The following is a 23,107-nucleotide window of genomic DNA, read 5'->3' on the forward strand; positions in this document are numbered from 1 at the left end:
TTTTTTTTAAGCACACATTGTTAATATTTTGTCAATCTTGTCTGATGAATGTCAACATTCGCTGTCCACCATAATGCAATCTCCTCTGCCCCTAATCGTTTGGTTGTTGTTGTACAAGGAGTTCAGAGAAAATGCTTCAGACATGCTTACCGTTGTACAAAAGACAGAGGCAGTGCTAACAGAGGCCTGTTATTACTGGAGTGAGCCCAAGCAAGGCTTTTTTATGATTTCTTGCTGGTCTCTGACAAAATAATTGCTGCCTTTTCTGAGTGCTGGAGAATCAGCAAAGGAGTGGGTAGTTTTGGTAAACTGCCCTCCACTCTATCAAAGCCTCTACCCTCTTTCTATCTGCCTCTACCCTCTTTCTATCTGCCTCTACCCTCTTTCTATCTGCCTCTATCCTCTTTCTATCTGCCTCTATCCTCTTTCTATCTGCCTCTATCCTCTTTCTATCTGCCTCTATCCTCTTTCTATCTGCCTCTACCCTCTTTCTATCTGCCTCTATCCTCTTTCTATCTGCCTCTATCCTCTTTCTATCTGCCTCTACCCTCTTTCTATCTGCCTCTATCCTCTTTCTATCTGCCTCTACCCTCTTTCTATCTGCCTCTACCCTCTTTCTATCTGTCTCTATCCTTATTCATTTCACATTTCTGTGATTCTACCTCTTCTTCTGCTTCTCTCTGTCCTTTTGTCTGTCTTTATCTCTCTTTCAGTGGATTCAAGCTTGTTTACAGATTACGGATGTTAACAAACCAGACTAATCTTTGATAGAGCCAGTCTGCTCTCCGCTCCTGTCCAACACTAGCTTTGATACAACCTCAGTTTTAAACTCTGTGTCTAGGTCTTATTTTTATGTCACTCATTTGTCCTCATACTCTGGGTAATGTGTGGTGACACGTACAAATCAGGTGGCTTAGTGTTTAAACTAGAACAAAATGAACATAAAGCATGGAACATTGTGGATAATGCCATAAAGGAAGGTAACGACACTGTACTTTAGGAAGTGTTGCTGAGAAAATACTTACGGTACTGGTTTCAGAAAATAGAGAAAAGCAAAAACGCAGTAATGACTCAGGATCTCAGGACTGGCTGATGAGTGGTATGTGCTGTAAAACTAGCCTACTTCATCAAACAAGGTCATTCATTTAATGCTACTGACAACAACATTTCTACTACAAAATGGCGATGTCTAATAAAACAATGAATTGGGTGAAGAGTTATTTCACAAGCATCCCAGGTGAGCGCTAACCTGCAGGTCAGTAGTGGTGTAGCCCTTCAGGATCATTGCGTCTAGATCCTTATTTCAGCGCCTATCAGCTTTTACTCTCCATAAAGGTTGTTAAAATTTGAAACCAGTCCAAAATAATCAATTTTAGCAGTCAAGGTTCCACTACAGTGCCAGAGCTTGGCTTCCTTTGATACGCCACTCACACTGACGGACTGTGCTTATCTTCCTGGGGGGAAAGAAATGGAACGATGCCCTCTCACCAATGTCAGTTGATCCATTCGTTGAATACCCCCGAGTCTCCTGGTACTTCATCAATTGCACATCCCAGATAACGCCATTTCGAGACTTCAGAGTATTCTACAGAGTGGTCATATACAGTATACAGCTTGCAACAGTCAGCCGGCAGCCCTGTGATATAGCTGGCAATTTGTTTTGTTGGCACCAACTTCCTTTCTTAGAGGTAAGACAGTGTCTAGCAGCTTTGCTGCAAATAGAGTATCACACTGATGAGACTTAGCCAGGAGTGATGGAATTCATGTTAGCCTTATGCAGTACTATCAATGTCAGATTAGTCAACAGCACATCCAAGGATTGGTAGGACACAAGTTACTGAAGCTGACAGGCTTGTGTCACCTGACTGGCTTGTGTCACCTGACTGGCTCGTGTCACCTGACTGGCTCGTGTCACCTGACTGTCCTTATTTGTTGCGGTACTATTCTATGTACAAAACTCATATTATATATTGACAAGCAGTGAAGTACTGCATGGCAACACTGAGTCATTGTGACCAGTACATTTACCCAGCTCTTTACCTTGACCCCTCCCCACCCAAGGGCAAAGCTGCATCTATTTCTGCTGTGCTGGTACCAGCAGTCAACAGACAACCATCCATCATTGACTAGATCTTCTTTCCAGTGTGCACATGTCAAACCAATGAATTATCCCAAATATTTCATGAAGAAGATTGAGAGAAAAAATGCTAATCCTGCCTCTCAGCTTCTTCAGTAAACAAATAATAATGATGCTGTGATATTTCCCCCTCCCACGTTGTTCCCAACACAGTGATGCTTGGTCCCAAGACACATTTGTTTTCATTTTTCCCAAACTGACACTTGTGAAATGATTTATGATTGTTCTGCTTGCCTGTGCCATAGTCATTGTTAGGAATTACAAGCATAATAGTTAGTCAGAATTACATCCATGGACATTTAATACACAAATGTAGCAAGAAGATAAAAAAATACAGAGAAAAGCGGGACTCCAGATGGTGTGAAACAACTTGAGATTTAGTGCATGACTAAGAAAACAAAATGGCAGCCAAAAGAGGTTGAGCCTATTTCATAAGCTTAAGCAAGATAAAGTGCCAAGAAATGGCATTTCCAGGTCTTGAGATTAATGAAGAATGCAAATTTTGATACAGCAAGAATGTAACATTCTGAATGAGGCTGAAACATATTGATGAGCCTGAAAAATGTTGGTAACAAAAGCAGATAAATTACATTTAAATGAGTGGTTCTATAATTTATTCTGCCTTATTATTAACATTTATACCAACACATTGTTACTCAGATGCCAAAAGTATCGGAAAGTAAGTACATACGTTCTATGTACATATTTCTGTAAGAAGTGAGCAGACTCTGTCAGTGCCTAGAATGTCTGAGTGCTTCTTCTGGGGCTTAGGACAGCGTGGGAACAGGAGGCACACAGTTCAAACATTTACTGCCTCCCATGCTTGCTCAGCAAAACAGTATCCCAGTCATTGAATTTCTCAACACTGTCCCACATTGTCACGCAATCCTCTATTCCAGTAGATAATTCTCGGCCTCTCCTCTTCTGTCACCTTTTCTTGTTGAATTGCTTATGCAGCCTAATAATCCCACAAATGTCCTCTCTGGCACTTCTGTATTCGTCAACGGTTAGATGTTGGGTTAACATTCAAAATAAATAATCCAGTCAAATGCAAGTGATTGCAAAAGTATGGGCAAAAATGTAGCCTTTTTCGTAGGAAACAAACATCCCTTTAAAAGTGATTGACGATGAAAAAAAGATTCTGAATCAGAATCTGATTCTGATTGGAACAGAACTGGGGTTACATTTCTGATTTATCAACTGTTGAGTTTAAAGAACCTTGTGTTTGCAGTGGCTGTGACAAGTTGATAAGCCCCTCAGTGGGAACAGAATGGCTATAGTAGGCCAGTAAGCATTTAGAAATTATATAAGGCAAATTCTGATTAATTACCTTTTGCCTGTACCAGATGAGCAATTGATTAATTGTTGCTCCTGTAATTAAAGTGGATCTGCAGCGTTCCCTGTAGAGGCCTTCCAGACAGACCTAGTTAGAACCTCTCATTGGAGATGTAACTAACGCTGTGGTAACAGTAATCCACCGATTTAGTCACGTCAGTCTCCGAAGGGCCCAATGAAGTTCTTAATTACGAGGATTATTTTGTAGCCTTAAATGAACTAATTAAAACAAATCAAAAGACTGAGGAAGGGGGAGGTTGGGGGGAAGGGTAGGGGGTGGGAGGGCAACATGAAAATGCCTTACATCATACTTTTTTTTATCAAGTCCTCTGCAGTTTGGTCTCTTCCCTAATTTAAACTGCTGCCAATGTTTCCTTTCATTGCTTTCTATGGTTGGGGGATTTTAAGGGATTACTGGAGGTTAGATTAGAGAAAAGTACTGCTACATAGTTATACATAATACATAGTTTCATGACAGTGTGAGTTTTATTCCCATGGAAGATAGTTGCGGCTAGCCGCAAATGTTTTTGGAGTTACAGTACGGTTGCTGCAGTCACAGGACCTACGTTCTTTCAACCGCAGAGATAACTTAATTTTTTTAATGGATTTTGGACATAAACTGTAACTGCAGCATGTTAGGACATTCATGTTTTTTTCTGTAGAAGAACATGAAAGTATATCCAATATTAGCTCTTACACGTACACAGTGTGGATGATTATTTCTAATTTTAGTTGCTCTCATAATATTAGAAGTTGCTCAGAATACTGTCAGCCTGTGAGCTATGGTTGAGGTATGGTCGAGAGAATAGTTTTTACTGTACATACACAGTGCATCTCGACACAATGTTTAGCGAACCATTAAATACCTACCACCTTTGTGTTTGTGTTGTTAAAGCTTCTCTCCAGTGCACATGCACAAATGACTGGGCATACATGTGAATGATTGCGTGAAGGTACACTTCTTAGTTAATGAAGGTATATTCTAAGGGCCCGATGGGCATACGCGCTGTGGCTAATGTGTTAAGAGTGTCAGGTGGACTTCTGGCCGGGCTGATCCTGTTGAAAACAGAAATGTTTCTGCCTTGGGTAGAAGCACAGAGGACAAGAACCACTGGCCCCAAGGAGGCAGCCATCCATGTGCACAAGAAGATAGACTAATCTTGTCACAGACACTGTTGTGGGGGAAAAAACCAAGTCCCAAGCTATCAATGGCAAAGACTCTTGCTCAGGGAAACAATTTGCAAGCACTCTGGCAAAGGCAAGAAACGAAGACCTTTTTAGGTTTGTTCCCGTGAACCGTTATCCACTCATGCATATATTTAATTCGGAGGTCTTATCTTGCCCTTCGCCTTTGGATCAGGGTTTTTCTGTTGGAGGCGCATTTGTGGTGTTTCAACACTAGACCCCAATTATCTTTCAAAGTTTTATTTTATTTCTCACTCTTTTCTAGGATGCACTGTAGAATGTATCTTGTCTGCCTTACCCCTGCCCCCACTCAACATTGTCAATTTCTTTCACCAGCAGGTGTGTCTTTCACCTGCCACCTCTAGAACTGCACACATACCTGGCACACTCCTCTCTGGCTCAGAGGGGTTCCCCTGTCTGAATGCTATTGAAAAATCGATCAAGCCTTCCTAACCTCTGTGGATTTACATTTTGCTGCATGCTAACATAATTAGTGGTCTTGTCATTGTCAAGTTATTCTAAAATATACAAAATTATACTATACTATACTCTGGAACACTAGTCTAAACAAGACAAGATGAACTGGAAGCACATAAACAGAGAATGCAGGGATAAACATCCAGTGGTTAATGAGGAAGGTGGGAGATGTGGGAGAAGGATGACAGGTGGAACAGGTCTGGGTGGAAGAGGTTAGGCCTCATAACTCATAACAAGTTAACCTTGGTCTTGGGAAGGGGGTGTCACTATTGATCTTGTTTCTGCAACACAGCCTTCAACTGTCGCTTTGCAACATTACCTTACCTCTTACAAACTGTGCCTTCTTATATTTTTCGGATGACCTGTACCTAACCCTTGATACCATGTAATTACGTCACATATCCCACAATATATACCTGCAAAGTTGTTAGTATAAGTATGCAGTAGTTAGTAGTAGTTAGTGTACTCTTAATATAAAGTGTTACACTACTAGACACAAACTCTCTGTACAATATAAACTCTCGGTATTTAATTATCTGACATTTTTCAATGTGATATTAACAACAAATTTCATTTTAATGGGTCTGTGAGAACAGAACTGTTTACCAGCCTCCGGTAATTACTCTGGCACCAGGATGGATTAGTTGACTAAATTACTTAGTTATTAAGGGCCTGTGGTAGAAGCTCTGGAGATGAAGTGGTACCTATAGAAGTGCTAAGTGCTGTCAATTTTTGAAAGTATGTGTGAGCTCATTTGTGATGAAGTGTAGAGGCTAGCTTACTTTAGAGAATTAGCCCCCCAATGCTTCATAAATCCACTTCAAGGAACTTGCAGTCAATACGTATTTCATTACTTTGGTAAGGCACCTAGTCTCAAGACCATATAGGGATTGATATATTATTATTGAGTATACCTGATGCCAAAATGCAATTTACATTTAGTAATAATTCAGTTGAAACTGGAGGTAATATTTTTTGGTATATTATTATTTGTGAGAGTTTGTATTAAAATTCTTAGTTGGAACCTTTCAGCTATCCAGCTTTGCAGAATGTTCCTGCATAAAATGTTTGTTGAGCAGTTTGGATGTTGACTTATTTACTGTAATTAGCAGACCAAGCCAACAGTCCCAGCTGGCCGTTCTGGAGTGTTCTGTTGAAACGCTGCTGCCTCAGATACCTATGGAAGATTGCTCATGTAAATACTTTACATGTTTTTTTGTCAAAACTCATGATCGCATGTAATGTTTTATCTAACACTCAAATGTAAGTACCTTCTAACTCTTCTCTTTTGAGAGCAGTGCATCCGTGTGGTATACGGCATGGGAGCGTCTTGGCAAGGGCAGTTAAACAAGAATATACAGTATACATTAATTATTTATGATCTGTATAAGGAAAAGGGAAGCACCATCACAGTTACGAAAGTGACACAGGCCAAACATGGCACAGTGTGAACAGTTTCTTTGACTGTTACATTGATGGTTGTCTTGACTGTGTCGGTTTGGGTCTTGGTATTGAGAGATGGTTTGGGTCTTGGTATTGAGAGATGGTTTGGGTCTTGGTATTGAGAGACGGTTTGGGTCTTGGTATTGAAAGATGGTTTGGGTCTTGGTATTGAGAGATGGTTTGGGTCTTGGTATTGAGAGATGGTTTGGGTCTTGGTATTGAGAGATGGTTTGGGGTTTGGTATTGAAAGATGGTTTGGGTCTTGGTATAGAGATATGGTTTGGGGCTTGGTATTGAGAGATGGTTTTGGTGTTCAGGGGGTGCCCTCTAGATCAGGGTCTCAAGTTCCAGTCGGACAGGTCAGGTTCCAGGTAACTGCTATAGTGTGCCTTACAGTCCAGAAGTGGATCAAGTGAATGGGTGGGAGATTAATTTGTATATCCTCATTCAACTCTTGTCTTGTGCTACTATAGTGTTGTTAAAAAAGTATCCTAACTTGAGCATTAACTCTTTTAAAATGCCTTGTAATATGTGTGTATAATAATAGTTATGTATTATGGGAAAATAATATAGGTATTGTATTAATGCATTATTAGTTTAATGTAATCTTTAAATTCAGGCTCGTCACATTACGTAGCTTTGTTCTGAACAGAACTGGGTGTGCAGACACATACGATAAGTTTCTCCTCCATCTTGAAATTGTAAAACCTAGAAATGTTTACCATGACCAACAGTTGCTACGTTACAAGAAACAAGAAACTAATCCGATTGGCCAACGCTAGCGTTTTCACGCTCCTCATTTACATAAAGTTGAGAAAATCCAACTTGCAACGCTGTGCTCCGCTCCCAGGGCGGGCCCGGCACCCCAAGGCCCGCCCATAGCGCCGGGTCTGTCTGCAATGCTCTCTTCACTGCTAACCACACAAACTGCTTCCAAGCCAGGCTATAGAGACATGCAACATCCACCACAGATTACAGTTACACTTGTTTCTCAAATCACTGCTAATGTCAAACTTGTCTTCAAGATATGTCTTATAGAATAACACTACTTTTATTCCAAAATGAGACCATATTGTGGACATTTTGTTGAATAAGTACACTTGTTTTTGATTTATAGGTCAGCTGTGTAAGATGTGGTTACTACTATGCTGTACAAAAAATAAATACTAAATAAATAAAAGCCAATTATGGACAATAGTGTTGAGTCTGCAGGTAGGCCATGTTTATTGTTTAAAAAGTGTTCATGTGATTTGATACAGAAAAGTAAAAAAAAACATAAACAATAAATCATATAAAATCAAGTTTAGTAGTGGAAGTGCTCTGTGATGAAATTATAAATAGCTTTTAAAGTGACCTTGGAGGCTGGGGCAGGGGTGAGGTTAGACACTGTGGCAAGCACAGGGGCAGGGGTAGAGGCAGAGTCAGGGGCCAGGGCAGGAACAATGACAGGACGAAGGGCCGGGGCTGGGCATAGGCAGAGAGCTGTATGGGGTAGGTTTAGGTGGGCCCTGGGCAGGGGTAGAGACAGGTAGGGGGGCTGGGGGTCTGGGGACGTGTGCTGGCTGTGGCTCTGGGGGAGTGGGCGTCTCAGGAGGGCGGGCAGGTAGCAATGACACGCTGGTTGTCATGGACACACCCAAGGGTTCCACAACAGCGGGGAGAGCTACCGGTTGCGGCTCCGGTAAGGGTCCCGGTTCCTCCACAACGGCCAGGAGCCCCGGTAACGCCTCGGCCTTCACGGTCCTCCCCTCTCGCTCTCTTCTTCCTGCTCTGCATCCTGGAAGCGCAACACACACCTTATTATTAGTATTTTTGTATTTGTCTTTGCTGAACACCAGCCTGGTCTATAACACAGCTAGTGAACACCAGCCTGGTGTAGTAGCAGCTAGTGAACACCAGCCTGGTCTAGTAGCAGCTAGTGAACACCAGCCTGGTCTAGTAGCAGCTAGTGAACACCAGCCTGGTCTAGTAGCAGCTAGTGAACACCAGCCTGGTCTATAGCAGCAGCTAGTGAACACCAGCCTGGTCTATAGCAGCAGCTAGTGAACACCGGCCTGGTCTATAGTAGCAGCTAGTGAACACCGGCCTGGTCTAGCAGCAGCTAGTGAACACCGGCCTGGTCTATAGTAGCAGCTAGTGAACACCGGCCTGGTCTAGTAGCAGCTAGTGAACACCAGCCTGGTCTAGTAGCAGCTAGTGAACACCAGCCTGGTCTAGCAGCAGCTAGTGAACACCAGCCTGGTCTAGTAGCAGCTAGTGAACACCAGCCTGGTCTAGTAGCAGCTAGTGAACACCAGCCTGGTCTAGTAGCAGCTAGTGAACACCAGCCTGGTCTAGTAGCAGCTAGTGAACACCAGCCTGGTCTAGTAGCAGCTAGTGAACACCAGCCTGGTCTAGTAGCAGCTAGTGAACACCGGCCTGGTCTAGTAGCAGCTAGTGAACACCAGCCTGGTCTAGCAGCAGCTAGTGAACACCAGCCTGGTCTAGTAGCAGCTAGTGAACACCGGCCTGGTCTAGTAGCAGCTAGTGAACACCGGCCTGGTCTAGTAGCAGCTAGTGAACACCGGCCTGGTCTAGTAGCAGCTAGTGAACACCGGCCTGGTCTAGTAGCAGCTAGTGAACACCAGCCTGGTCTAGTAGCAGCTAGTGAACACCAGCCTGGTCTTGTAGCAGCTAGTGAACACCAGCCTGGTCTAGTAGCAGCTAGTGAACACCAGCCTGGTCTAGTAGCAGCTAGTGAACACCAGCCTGGTCTAGTAGCAGCTAGTGAACACCAGCCTGGTCTTGTAGCAGCTAATGAACACCAGCCTGGTCTAGTAGCAGCTAGTGAACACCAGCCTGGTCTAGTAGCAGCTAGTGAACACCAGCCTGGTGTAGTAGCAGCTAGTGAACACCAGCCTGGTCTATAGCAGCTAGTGAACACCAGCCTGGTCTAGTAGCAGCTAGTGAACACCAGCCTGGTCTAGTAGCAGCTAGTGAACACCAGCCTGGTCTAGTAGCAGCTAGTGAACACCAGCCTGGTCTAGTAGCAGCTAGTGAACACCAGCCTGGTCTAGTAGCAGCTAGTGAACACCGGCCTGGTCTAGTAGCAGCTAGTGAACACCAGCCTGGTCTAGTAGCAGCTAGTGAACACCAGCCTGGTCTAGTAGCAGCTAGTGAACACCGGCCTGGTGTATAGCAGCTAGTGAACACCAGCCTGGTCTAGTAGCAGCTAGTGAACACCGGCCTGGTCTAGTAGCAGCTAGTGAACACCAGCCTGGTCTAGTAGCAGCTAGTGAACACCGGCCTGGTCTAGTAGCAGCTAGTGAACACCAGCCTGGTCTAGTAGCAGCTAGTGAACACCAGCCTGGTCTAGTAGCAGCTAGTGAACACCGGCCTGGTCTAGTAGCAGCTAGTGAACACCAGCCTGGTCTAGTAGCAGCTAGTGAACACCGGCCTGGTCTAGTAGCAGCTAGTGAACACCAGCCTGGTCTATAGCAGCAGCTAGTGAACACCGGCCTGGTCTAGTAGCAGCTAGTGAACACCAGCCTGGTCTAGTAGCAGCTAGTGAACACCAGCCTGGTCTAGTAGCAGCTAGTGAACACCAGCCTGGTCTAGCAGCAGCTAGTGAACACCGGCCTGGTCTAGTAGCAGCTAGTGAACACCGGCCTGGTCTAGTAGCAGCTAGTGAACACCAGCCTGGTCTAGTAGCAGCTAGTGAACACCAGCCTGGTGTAGTAGCAGCTAGTGAACACCGGCCTGGTCTAGTAGCAGCTAGTGAACACCAGCCTGGTGTAGTAGCAGCTAGTGAACACCAGCCTGGTCTAGTAGCAGCTAGTGAACACCAGCCTGGTCTAGTAGCAGCTAGTGAACACCAGCCTGGTCTAGTAGCAGCTAGTGAACACCAGCCTGGTCTAGTAGCAGCTAGTGAACACCAGCCTGGTCTAGTAGCAGCTAGTGAACACCAGCCTGGTGTAGTAGCAGCTAGTGAACACCAGCCTGGTCTAGTAGCAGCTAGTGAACACCAGCCTGGTCTAGTAGCAGCTAGTGAACACCAGCCTGGTCTAGTAGCAGCTAGTGAACACCAGCCTGGTCTAGTAGCAGCTAGTGAACACCAGCCTGGTGTAGTAGCAGCTAGTGAACACCAGCCTGGTCTAGTAGCAGCTAGTGAACACCAGCCTGGTCTAGTAGCAGCTAGTGAACACCAGCCTGGTCTAGTAGCAGCTAGTGAACACCAGCCTGGTCTAGTAGCAGCTAGTGAACACCAGCCTGGTGTAGTAGCAGCTAGTGAACACCAGCCTGGTCTTGTAGCAGCTAGTGAACACCAGCCTGGTCTAGTAGCAGCTAATGAACACCAGCCTGGTCTATAGCAGCAGCTAGTGAACACCAGCCTGGTCTAGTAGCAGCTAGTGAACACCAGCCTGGTCTTGTAGCAGCTAGTGAACACCAGCCTGGTCTAGTAGCAGCTAGTGAACACCAGCCTGGTCTAGTAGCAGCTAGTGAACACCAGCCTGGTCTTGTAGCAGCTAGTGAACACCGGCCTGGTCTAGTAGCAGCTAGTGAACACCAGCCTGGTCTAGTAGCAGCTAGTGAACACCGGCCTGGTCTAGCAGCAGCTAGTGAACACCAGCCTGGTCTATAGCAGCAGCTAGTGAACACCGGCCTGGTCTAGTAGCAGCTAGTGAACACCAGCCTGGTGTAGTAGCAGCTAATGAACACCAGCCTGGTCTAGTAGCAGCTAGTGAACACCAGCCTGGTCTAGTAGCAGCTAGTGAACACCGGCCTGGTCTAGTAGCAGCTAGTGAACACCAGCCTGGTGTAGTAGCAGCTAATGAACACCAGCCTGGTGTAGTAGCAGCTAATGAACACCAGCCTGGTCTATAGCAGCAGCTAGTGAACACCAGCCTGGTCTAGTAGCAGCTAGTGAACACCAGCCTGGTCTTGTAGCAGCTAGTGAACACCAGCCTGGTCTAGTAGCAGCTAGTGAACACCAGCCTGGTCTAGTAGCAGCTAGTGAACACCAGCCTGGTCTTGTAGCAGCTAGTGAACACCGGCCTGGTCTAGTAGCAGCTAGTGAACACCAGCCTGGTCTAGTAGCAGCTAGTGAACACCGGCCTGGTCTAGCAGCAGCTAGTGAACACCAGCCTGGTCTATAGCAGCAGCTAGTGAACACCGGCCTGGTCTAGTAGCAGCTAGTGAACACCAGCCTGGTGTAGTAGCAGCTAATGAACACCAGCCTGGTCTAGTAGCAGCTAGTGAACACCAGCCTGGTCTAGTAGCAGCTAGTGAACACCGGCCTGGTCTAGTAGCAGCTAGTGAACACCAGCCTGGTGTAGTAGCAGCTAATGAACACCAGCCTGGTGTAGTAGCAGCTAGTGAACACCAGCCTGGTCTAGTAGCAGCTAGTGAACACCAGCCTGGTCTAGCAGCAGCTAGTGAACACCAGCCTGGTCTAGTAGCAGCTAGTGAACACCAGCCTGGTCTAGTAGCAGCTAGTGAACACCAGCCTGGTCTAGTAGCAGCTAGTGAACACCAGCCTGGTCTAGTAGCAGCTAGTGAACACCGGCCTGGTCTAGTAGCAGCTAGTGAACACCGGCCTGGTCTAGTAGCAGCTAGTGAACACCAGCCAGAGAAAGGGGAAGAGGTGAGATGCTCTGCAGCGTTGAAGCATGTGATGTAGGGACAGGTAAGGAGGTCTCAAATGTTCTAGAAAGCTGAAATGGGGTGAATGATAGATGTCCTGTCAATCATCCATATATGCTCCTTTGTTAAGAGAAACAAAATTAGTTTTGCTTTGCATAGTATAGTACTCACCTGTACACCTCATCATAAATAATCAAATTACTTTTAATGGGCATGGTTGCATTTGCCACAATTCTGCTGCTGAAGCCATCTACAGCAACCACGTGGGTGGCCCCAAAGATTTTTTCATTTTTGGACTTTGGGGATTTGGGCGGAAAAGGTTCCACTTCCGCATTGCGGTAGTGGAAACTAGGGATTTCTGTTGTTCTGTTCTGGTCTTAAAACAGAAAAAAAAAAAAAAAAAAAGTTTGTTTTTCTGTTTTTTCCGATTTAGTTTTTAAACGGAAAAAGGAAAGAACGAAGGGTACACGGATTTGGGGGCTTGGTCAGCACACAATTTCCAGAAAGGATGTGTGTGCGTCTCGCCAAGCTCGCTCGTGTGTCAAGTAGAGTGACCACCTGTCCCGCTTTGCGCTGTATCGCAGCATTTTCAATATGGGACGTGCGGGACAAGGGGTGAAAATGCTGTGCGACACAACGCAAAGCGCGACAGGTGGTCACCCTAGTGTCAAGGGGCAGGATGAGTCTGAGAATTTGGAGCACGCGCGCTATGGAGCAATTCAATTGAATTCAATCATATATTGACATATCAAGGTGAAATTGCATATGGTACTTCAGAATGATGTAATCTTGAAGGCACAAAGGTTTGAAAAACCATCAGTCAAAATTATATTAGATTTATTAACACAAAGATATTGTGGCAATGTGGACATTTACATAAATACACTTCTTTCAGCCATTTTGTATTGCATTCCTTATTCAATTTGACCCCATAGAAAGACGTGTTCTACAAATTTCTAACAATTTTCAAGTCGATTGGATCTATGGTTCATGAGGAGAAGGGTTTTGAAGGTTGTACCAAATTTGGACAGTACAGCAAAATCTATCATGGCGGACCTTATGGGTCCTTGAGGCTTTTTTGTTCCCCATGAGAAATAAGGCATGTATACCAATTTTCAGGAATAATGGGGCGCTGGGGAAATCACGTAGACTTTGGGCGTGGCTTATAGCGCCACCTATGGGCGTACATGGGCCATTAGCGATCTGGGAGTAGTGAGTGACCTGTTGTATCATTGGGCCAAATTTGAAAAAATCGGGTCAAGGACTTTTTGAGCTATTGGGCCATTTAGGGGAGAAATATAATAATAAGAATACTAACAAAAACAATAGGTTTCCTCCTACCGAAGGAACCCTAATAAATCACCTTGAGTATATACTTTCCCCTGTGCTACATCAACACCAACTGACGCACGACTATGAGGTGTTGAAGTCTCTGTTGGTGTCAATGTTGCCTCCAGCTTTGTAGGAAACAGCTAATTATCTATGCAAATGATGTCTGCTAGTTTAGTATGACTGAGTGAGATTCTGAATGCCATTTACCTCCTTTATGGCAAAAATTATAAATTAGGAACTATCAGAGATAGACTGCAATCTATTGGTAATGGTTTTTGTTGTTGTTGTTGTTGTTGAATTTGCAAACAGACTATCATAAAAATACAAAATTGAAATTCACCCCATGAAAGAAAGTATTGCAGGAGATAGTATATATAGATTGTATTGAAGAATAATGTTAAATTGAAATTAATCTATAAAAACAGTATGTTCTGCTAATGTTGTGATTCCCACTCTTAGTTGTTGGTAACTCAAGTCCCCTCCTGCTGACAGTAACAATAAGCTATTATATCCATTAGGTCAGTTCTACTCTATTCATTATTTTCCAATATTGTGTATGTTCCACAGAAATGTATTGAGATTCATTTTACCCATGTTTTAGGTGCTGACCAGGGGATGCTGCAAAGGAATGTTGTTTAAGGAGAGGCAGAGTCTACCTCTCACCTGCAGCCATCTGCCCTTCTAGCTATAAACTGGTGTCTGTTGGAATCCATAAGTCAAAACTTGCAGCCTGTAAGTATGTTTATACTTTTTTTTTGGGGGGGGGGGGGTTGACCAGAGAGCATGGAAAATGGGCTCCACCTTGGTTCCTGACGGAGGCCTCATCACTACACACCTGTGAATGCTGTTTTATCATCGCCCTCATTCTCGTCTGTCTGAGCCAGCCCTGTGTTATCCTGTTTATATCAGTTCCTGGTGAGATGCAGTATCTTAGATTTTTTCCCCTCCTCCATCACACTTTTTTAATACTCTTTGTAAGAATGTTACTGGAACAACTGTATACACATTGTTTAAGGATTTATGCATTTTCTATAACTTCTTCTCGGATTTAGGTTTGTGCACTGCCTCATCTCCCACACTTTGTGACCCTAATACCACCAATAATGCCATGCAATGCTCCCTTCAGCTGGTGTGGCCATGTTTTATATTATGCTTGACTGTGGGGTGTGCAAAAGGCCAAGCTGAATTTAAAATCAATTATTCTAATTCAATAATATACTGTGTCAATTTAAGGAGAACAGATACACATGAATTAGACATGGTATTGCATTATACACATTGCCTTTTAGTCAACACCTCTTTTACAGGACTGAGATTAGCATTTTTTCAACATCTGTGCCCCTTCAGGCTTGACAGTATAGTGTCACAGATCTTGAGATCATTTAATGAGGAGAATAATGTAGCAGATGTGTTCTGCTTTGATATGATTAGAAGATACTGTGTGAACAAAGTACTTAACAATAATAATGCTTGGTAGGGTATGTGATCTTTACTCCTGCAGCCTCAATTCTGATGATTGTAACATGGTTATTTTGAATCTAGTATGAGATGCAAGCAAAGCCTTTACTCACCACTGAGCAACATGTGAGTTGGAGTTTACTGACAGAAATGAGATCACAGAACTGGTACATGTTTAATTACAGAGCATTTCTCACTTCCATGAACAGCTCCATATAAAAGTGTTTGGTTGGTTTCGCTGTTGGTTGACTTTGACAACCAGCTGCTGTTTAGGTGTTTGTCTCCTAATTTGTAAATTCTTTAGTTTCCGTTTCTATAAATTAATAAGAAAATGCCTAGACACCTTTTAGAATAAAGGAACTATAAATAATAATGTAAATCATGTGTACAATATATGTCCTATTTGTTTTTTGCTACTATGAAGTAGTGTTAGCGTTTTTTAAAGGAGACCCAGGAGAGTCCCAGGGGTCTGGGCCCTTTCCCAGCAGATCACTTGGCTTGGTCATCAAGTCACATGGCTTTTCTAACCGCTGCTGTGCTGGTGATACTCAAATATTTCTATACTTTCCATCCTTCAGTCAACAAAATAAGCTGGACATGTCTGACTGACATCTCATGGATGTGCTCCCCCCATTGGAAACTCAAACCTCAAGTCAGAGCTCCTCTTCATCCCTGCTAGATCCATTGACAAGAAACCTAGACTTCATCATCACAGGATTTAAAGGAGCACATTGTTGGCTCAGTGCTGTCAGTAATCCCCCAGCTCCATCAGGGTCAACTTCTGGGCATTTACCCCTCCTAGCTGCTCATCCAGGACACAGTTCTGTCTCGTCTGGACTACTTTAACTCTCTTCTCCATATCATCTAGAAGGCAGCCATTTATACTGTTCCTGAAAAACTGACTTGACTAGCAATTACAAAGGCATACTTTTGGTCTTTGAAAGGTTGAAAGAATATTTTCCTCAAAATGTTTCGAAAAACATTCGAAGAATTTCAAATGTTTTGGAAATACAGGTTTTGAAAGATTGTAAAATATAATTTTTTTATGTTTCGAAAAACAGGTCTGGAAAGGTTGAAAAAATAATTTGGATTTTTTGTTTCCTGAGTTATAGAGGAAAATATATTCTAAAGGTATAGAGGAAAGTGATGGTCAACATTATGAGTCTTATTGGACCATGATATGAATTGCCATTTTAATAACATGATAGTTTGGGTTACGTTGCTAACACAGTACACATAAACAGTCTAGGTCAAGTAAAGATCTTAGTAAATAATGTACATCATAGAATATATAAATAGATCATAGAGTATAGAACATTTTCCATTAGAACAGTGTTGATGTATTCTAGGCATGTGCTCTTAGGGAATTTCCAATTTAAGGATTGCAACACATGAAGGTCATCACAGTAGTTTTTTACACGCATACACTTTCTGAAGCGTGTGTGTCAAAAACTGCTGTGATGACGTGTGTGCGTGTGCGCGCATGCGCGTGTAAATATGTTGAAAGATTGACTAGAAGACCAAAAGACTGAATTTTATGAATTCCACTCAGTTTCCCCTGGGATGTTCTTGGTTATTCCAGAGAGGTGCTTAAGTAGAAGTAAGATAGACAGCCAGATACAGTAGATAGACTGTATCTGGCTGACTAAAGAATCAGACAGTAACAGTCAGACAGACAGCAGGTTAACTGGCATTCAGGAATATACTGCAGGTGAAGAAATGTCGTGGCATCGTAGTCTGTAGCTTCTGTAAATCCCACTTCATCAAGTGATCAGATTTAGATTTAGATTTTTTTTATTGATTCTTGCTCTCCCAACTACACTCTAGTCTTTCAGTAAGTTACAGTATTGTTTTTCTTTTGCCTGTTAAACATTCCACCTACAGAGAAATTTATTTATATCATATTATAAAATGTCTAAATGATTTTTCTAAACTGGCACTCAGTCACCACTGGTCTTTCATATGAAAGTAAAAAGAGATCAATGTGAAACGCTATTGGTGGGAACACATTTTGATGACTTAGTTTGTTCAATATACTACTGTATATGAACATATTGATCTCTCTGCATCATATGTCAGAGGAGTTAGGGATTTCTAAAACAGTTTATGTATTCGAATACAGTTATCAGACAGGGTATTGCAATAATTGTATGTAGGATGTAGTTTTATTCAAAAGGTTAAGGATTTATTCATCTTTAGTTGACAATGAGCCAGAGCATCTCTCTGTCTCTCTCTGTCTCTCTCTCTCAAGCAATCAATGAGTTTCGAATTGCTTGGATGGGCTTTAAAATCATCCATGGGATAGATTTGTTTTTAATCCATTGGATTAATGGCTGTACTTTTCTTTTAATTATGTTGCTACCCACTACGTGCACACACACACACGCACATATTCACGAGACAAAAATAGTTTGAAGAAAAATCCTCCCACTCTATAGATCTATCCACACTTCCACCTGCTTGCGTAGACATCCATGTAACCTGACACAGAGACTTAATAGCACTTGGTTATTCCCTCTGCTTAGTTGCTAACAAGGTTTGTAGCAAGGTTGGAAGATGTTGTTGACAGTAAGTGATGTAAGAGGCAAGCTGGTATAGAGATGTGGACCTGACCACTGCAATATAAAAAACGAAGGTAGTTAATAATAATAAAATGAGGTTAGAGGATGAGAGATGAACGTCAGTGAGAGTAAATGGCATGTTTTTCAATTAGGAACTTTTATCCTTGAGTTGCCATGAACACACACACACACGCACTCTTCAGATGTTCTGATTCAATGTGAACTGCTGTTCACCTGAGGTGTTTTCAGAAAAATTCACAACATCCATTCAGATGCTCCCTCTCCTCTCATTGTTGCAGAAATGGGTCATTTACAGTGTTATATTTCAAATAAATCAATTTTTCTGAAATGGACTTCATTTGTGACATAAATCCATTATCAGAGACAGCAGCTGCGGGGTCTTTCCGAGTACAGGTGAGAACCCTTCATCACGGAGAGACCACCCACAGTAGAACCCTTCATCACGGAGAGACCACCCACAGTAGCAAAGTATGAAATAAAATAAAATTTGTGAAGAGATCGACAGGGTAAGAGTGTGACAGTAAGCAGGCCTTTAATGGATACCGCCAATTACCCTGGCCATTGTAGCACTGAAGCGTGATAGGTTACAGTGAATGGTGCCGGGGCTGATGGGACAGGGGTCTCAGTAATGGTCTCCATGGCTCAATGGGCGGACCATCCAACATCGAGAACAATGCCTCTGCTCGTCATGGCGGTGGTCTCAAGAATTATTGATGGTGCCAGCCACGATGTAGGGCGGCTAGCATGTGCTAATGGCATGTTTGCCGTCTGACATCATCATTTGCTGCCTCTGTGTTCTATGGACTCATACGTTATCTGTAGAGTTAAACAATGTTGAGCAAGTACATGATCAATTCTCCATCATTTTTAGCTTTTGTGTTGAAAAGCCTGTGTGGATCATGTTTACACGAGAGAAACCCATCTAATAGCAGCATCTTGCCAAAAGCATAAGTAGCCGTTTGACAAACAACCTTCTCATGAACCATGTGGCAGTAACTAATGTGTCTCGACCAAAGAAAATAAGATAATTGATTAGGAAGGAGTTATTTATTCCACATTGAGCAGAAATTTGTTTGGTGTTGTTTTTTGTGGTATGGGAGGAATGGTTTCTCGATACTGGAGAGAGGAAAGGCGTCTGACGATGATGGGTGCCAGCACGGGGGTTCAGAGAAGGTGCTTTAATGATCTGGGACAAGGATCATTGAAGAGGCACGGAGGCTAATGCATCATTTGCGAAAGAGATGCATCAACATGATTGTGCTCAGATTCTCTGTTGCCATTCTAATCCCTTTTCTATCCATGATTGCTTGTAATCCTGATGATACTGTTGAAGATAGGTTACTGGAATGTTCGATAGTGGAATAATAAAGTAAAAGGAATTAGCCCTTCACAATTTAGTGCAGTATGATTTGCCAAGAGTCAGCCCTAATACCTCTTGAGACATTCCGTCCATATCTAAAAATGCAACTGAAAATCTATCGGGATTGCAAACGTTGAAGCCCTGCAGTTACCACCTTTTGTGGGCTCCTGTAATTTTATAATTGTTTTATTTGCAAGATAATGTTACCTTTAGATACACATCATAACTGTCTAAACTGATAGCTTTTAATTCCACTACCAGGATTCTTGGCTACATGGCCCCAAAAAAATGCTGTAGAAGGTTTTTTGGCAATTCTCACTTTTTGTTTTAGGTAGCTAAGAAGCCAACACAATCTTGAAGAGAAAAGGAGACTTGCTATTCAGTTTAAGTGGATGGTGAACACTGCAGAGCATGGTGAACACTGCAGAGCATGGTGAACACTGCAGAGCATGGTGAACACTGCAGAGCATGGTGAACACTGCAGAGCATGGTGAACACTGCAGAGCATGGTGAACACTGCAGAGCATTATAAACTTCCAGAGACACCCCCCTCCCTTGAAAACATCTATGGAGTACATTTGGGAAGCTTCAGTATGAATTATACATCAACCTTCCAAGAGCTGATGAAAACCCAAATTACATTGACCTAGAAACTGGAGTGTTTATACAATTGCCTGCATCAATTGAACAATTTTGCTTTATTCATATCAAGAGTACCACTTACCATTGATGAAATTAATACTTGGCAGTACCCTCATTACACATACATAATTGTCAAGTTTATTTCTATAATATACTCTATTTACAAAAACAAACCCCTTCAGGATCCAGTGTTGCATAACCTTGAACAGAGGAGCTGCATCGTTCCTTCAGCAGTCTGATCTTGTGTTCAGTGTCTGTCAAGCATTGACATCACCCGTGGTTAGACACGGATTGACGGGTTGCTGTTTCTGCTTGTATTGAAATTAGGATTTATTCTACCAGCGTCTTGCATGTTTTGAAGTGATTGACATGACGGTCACCATCAAGTACATTTCACCGTCAAATGAGCAAAGTGCTGCAAAGAGCATTATCCAATCAAAACATTCCTTAAGACTCCTTAAGGTGTCCGAATCACAACAGGGACTTTAAATGATGGAAATACAGCATGCTTTAACCCTTGTGCTGCCTTCGGGTCACATGACCCAAAGGTTCATAACGAACCATCGTTGTGTTTACCCAATTTTACCCAATACAAAAACAAATGAAAATAATTTTCTTTTAACCTTCGCAATGTTAGTATGCTCATAGGAGGGTACTGAAGCCCAGTGGTCAGTTTAGTATGCTCATAGGAGGGTACTGAAGCCCAGTGGTCTGTGGTCGGGCTGAAGATCATGAGGAGACCTGGGGGACACATGACCCAGGAATCCTTTTGAATCTTCCAGTCAGAGAGATAGAATTGCTTTATGATTACATTTTCTTATTAATTTTGACAACCATCCTGCATCTTGAGGTTATTGCACCCTCAAGGAGCTTTAAGAAGGTCAGAAAGATAGGGTGGTGCAATTGTATGAAGTACAAACAGTACTGCAAATTATTTACAGAATTTCTTTCAAGTCAGCTCTGGTCTTTACTGGAAGACATTGGACCAAAACAAGGTTGAAAAAAAATAATATATAGAATATATTCTAGTGGCAGTATTTGGCACCAATTCAAACTCTTTCTAACAAGTTGGCTTGGGATGGTACTTATGAAATTCAAGGTGAGATCTTAACGTATTCTATACAGTAACTCTTGGGGTCTAAAATCGAAAAACATTTGTGTTCTTAGATACATTCTTGAAGTACATGCAGATTACAATGTATAGTGCATGTGTCAAAGCGATAAGAGGTAGAGAACATCATAACCCTTTTTCTGTTTCATGTTGCGATAATTCTTATCTCATATGTCACCCTGCATGTATCAGTAGCTGGTCATCAGCTCCCACGCTGCACAATCACCCTTTTACTTCCTTCTCTCCTCCAGCGCTTGTTTGTGTCCAGCTGTGAGCACCGAGAGATTATTGGCTTTGGTATCGGTAGGATACCGGAGGAAAAGTCTGACCATAAATTGTCATGCCTGTGTAGCCTCTGGTTTCTTTTCTGTATTCTGCTGCAACCTTCAATGTCCACCGAGCGTGAATCATTAAAAAACCTTGCTTGAAGTTGCCCACTAGCAGGGCAACAGAATCATGAGCTTTAGCAAGCAACATGTTCATGTTCTGCACCAAGAATGAGCTCTAGCAAGTTTGCTTAAAGACAAACTTTAATGTGTCTTTAAAGACCAGGGTTATTATACACTCAAAAGTGTTGTCTACTTTATATACAGCAGACATTTAATTATATTACATTCATAGTCATTCGTGTTTCAATATTTAGTAAATTCAACCTCCTAGGCTGGCCTTATCAGTTAACATAAGGAACGTAATCTTTAACATGAGGGGCTTTCTGACGTTTTAATAGTGAATAGTTGTCCAGCATTCCTTTATCAGCACAGCATCTTTAATAAGAGACGGGCTCACTAATGAATGTATAAAACAACGATACTACTTCCCAGACTTGAGAATGAGAGAATGTCATCTGCATGACCTGACGGAAAGAATGTTCTTAAAATACCCCATGTGTGTTAGGGTCTCTACAACATGCTTTAATATTTGACAAGATGTGCTGTCAAAATCCTAGAGCAAAGAATCCTGAACAGCTGTTCATAGCACTGTACCCAGAATATATCTTTGTAATGACAGCCAAGAGAGGATGTCATAATAAATACTAAAATCAGGACCTGTGAAAGCATACTGTACAAAATGAAAGCAAATTTGATCATATTGGGAACATTCAAAAAATGATTCAGTGATTGTTGGTTTTAAATCTTGAATTCATAGCCTTTTTACACCTTTTACCAGCCTAAATGTTAACATTGGATATTGTCATAATGGTCGTAAGGGAGGGAGTCAGGTGGTTGAGCGGTTAGGGAGTCGGGCTAGTAATCTGAAGGTTGCTAGTTCGATTCCCGGCCATGCCAAATGACGTTGTGTCCTTGGGCAAGGCACTTCACCCTACTTGCCTCGGGGGGCATGTCCCTGTACTTACTGTAAGTCGCTCTGGATAAGAGCGTCTGCTAAATGACTAAATGTAAATGTCATTTATAATTTCATTTAATTAGTTTTGCATTCATTTTTCATTTGTGCCTATACCTGAGTCTATTAGAATGCAGCCTACTTTAGAAAAATATAGACTAATATAATAGACTGCATTGCCTGCCTATTATCTGGTGGAACTGAATGTGTGGCTTTAACTAATTACAAGATGGAGAAAAGAAGAGTCATATTTGACCTTTCCGTCAAATGTTTAGGGACACGACAACTGTTTACCATAGGATTTCTGTGCTGTTCTACTGGGAAAGTACCTAGTAATGAGGTTCTTTCAATCTCTCCCCGCATGAGGACCAGTGTGTTGCTAGAAGCGACACACTGAGAGATGGTCATTACCTGGAAACAAATAAAGCTGGGCAACAAAATACATTTTTCTCAACTCTGTAATCTGCTTGACAACTGCATGGAAATAATGAGATTCCATGGACACTGTGTTGTGGCCTGGTCTGAGGTCATTTATGTTGTACGCTTTCAGGAGCGGTTAGGGAGAATCGGGCTAGTAATCAGAAGGTTGCTGGTTCAATTCCCGGTCATGCAAATGACGTTGTGTCCTTGGGCAAGGCACTTCACCCTACTTGCCTTGGGGAGAATGTCCCTGTACTTACTGTAAGTCGCTCTGGATAAGAGTGTCTGCTAAATGTAAATAGATATAGACAAGCAATACGGATTTAAATGCCATATGTGGTAGCGTACAATAAGTTCTAATGATTTATCATCACAAAGTTGTAGACTTAAATGGCCTTACATACATGGACAGTCATACTATCTGGTGACACACAGTAGCTGCCAGTGGCTGCTCTCTACTCTGTAATATGAGTGACAGTTAAAGCATGACAGCATTTTTCACCCAGGAAAAATACTTAAATGGTGGGAAGTCGGAAGTAAGCCAGAAGCTTTACTTTTCTCTACAAGTGATTTTCATATGTATTATGCATGTTTTTATATCTGTGAAGATCATGAACTCAAACCATTTAGGTCTTTGGAAAGTCATGTTGAAGGAATATTTC

The 23,107-nt window shown here is 42.5% G+C and overlaps 1 protein-coding gene across 2 annotated transcripts in view; it reads left to right on the plus strand.

The window, feature by feature from the left end:
* lingo1a (leucine rich repeat and Ig domain containing 1a) overlaps positions 1-23,107 on the plus strand; it is a 114,377-nt gene that overhangs the window by 61,968 nt on the left and 29,302 nt on the right. For both annotated transcript variants that reach the window (XM_062462749.1, XM_062462748.1), the window contains exon 2: positions 14,133-14,263. The gene's annotated coding sequence lies outside the window, so the exon portion shown is untranslated. The remainder of the gene's footprint in view (positions 1-14,132; positions 14,264-23,107) is intronic.

The sequence above is a fragment of the Osmerus eperlanus genome, chromosome 5 (genome assembly GCF_963692335.1).
Source record: "Osmerus eperlanus chromosome 5, fOsmEpe2.1, whole genome shotgun sequence".
In the NCBI taxonomy this organism is placed as follows: domain Eukaryota; kingdom Metazoa; phylum Chordata; class Actinopteri; order Osmeriformes; family Osmeridae; genus Osmerus; species Osmerus eperlanus.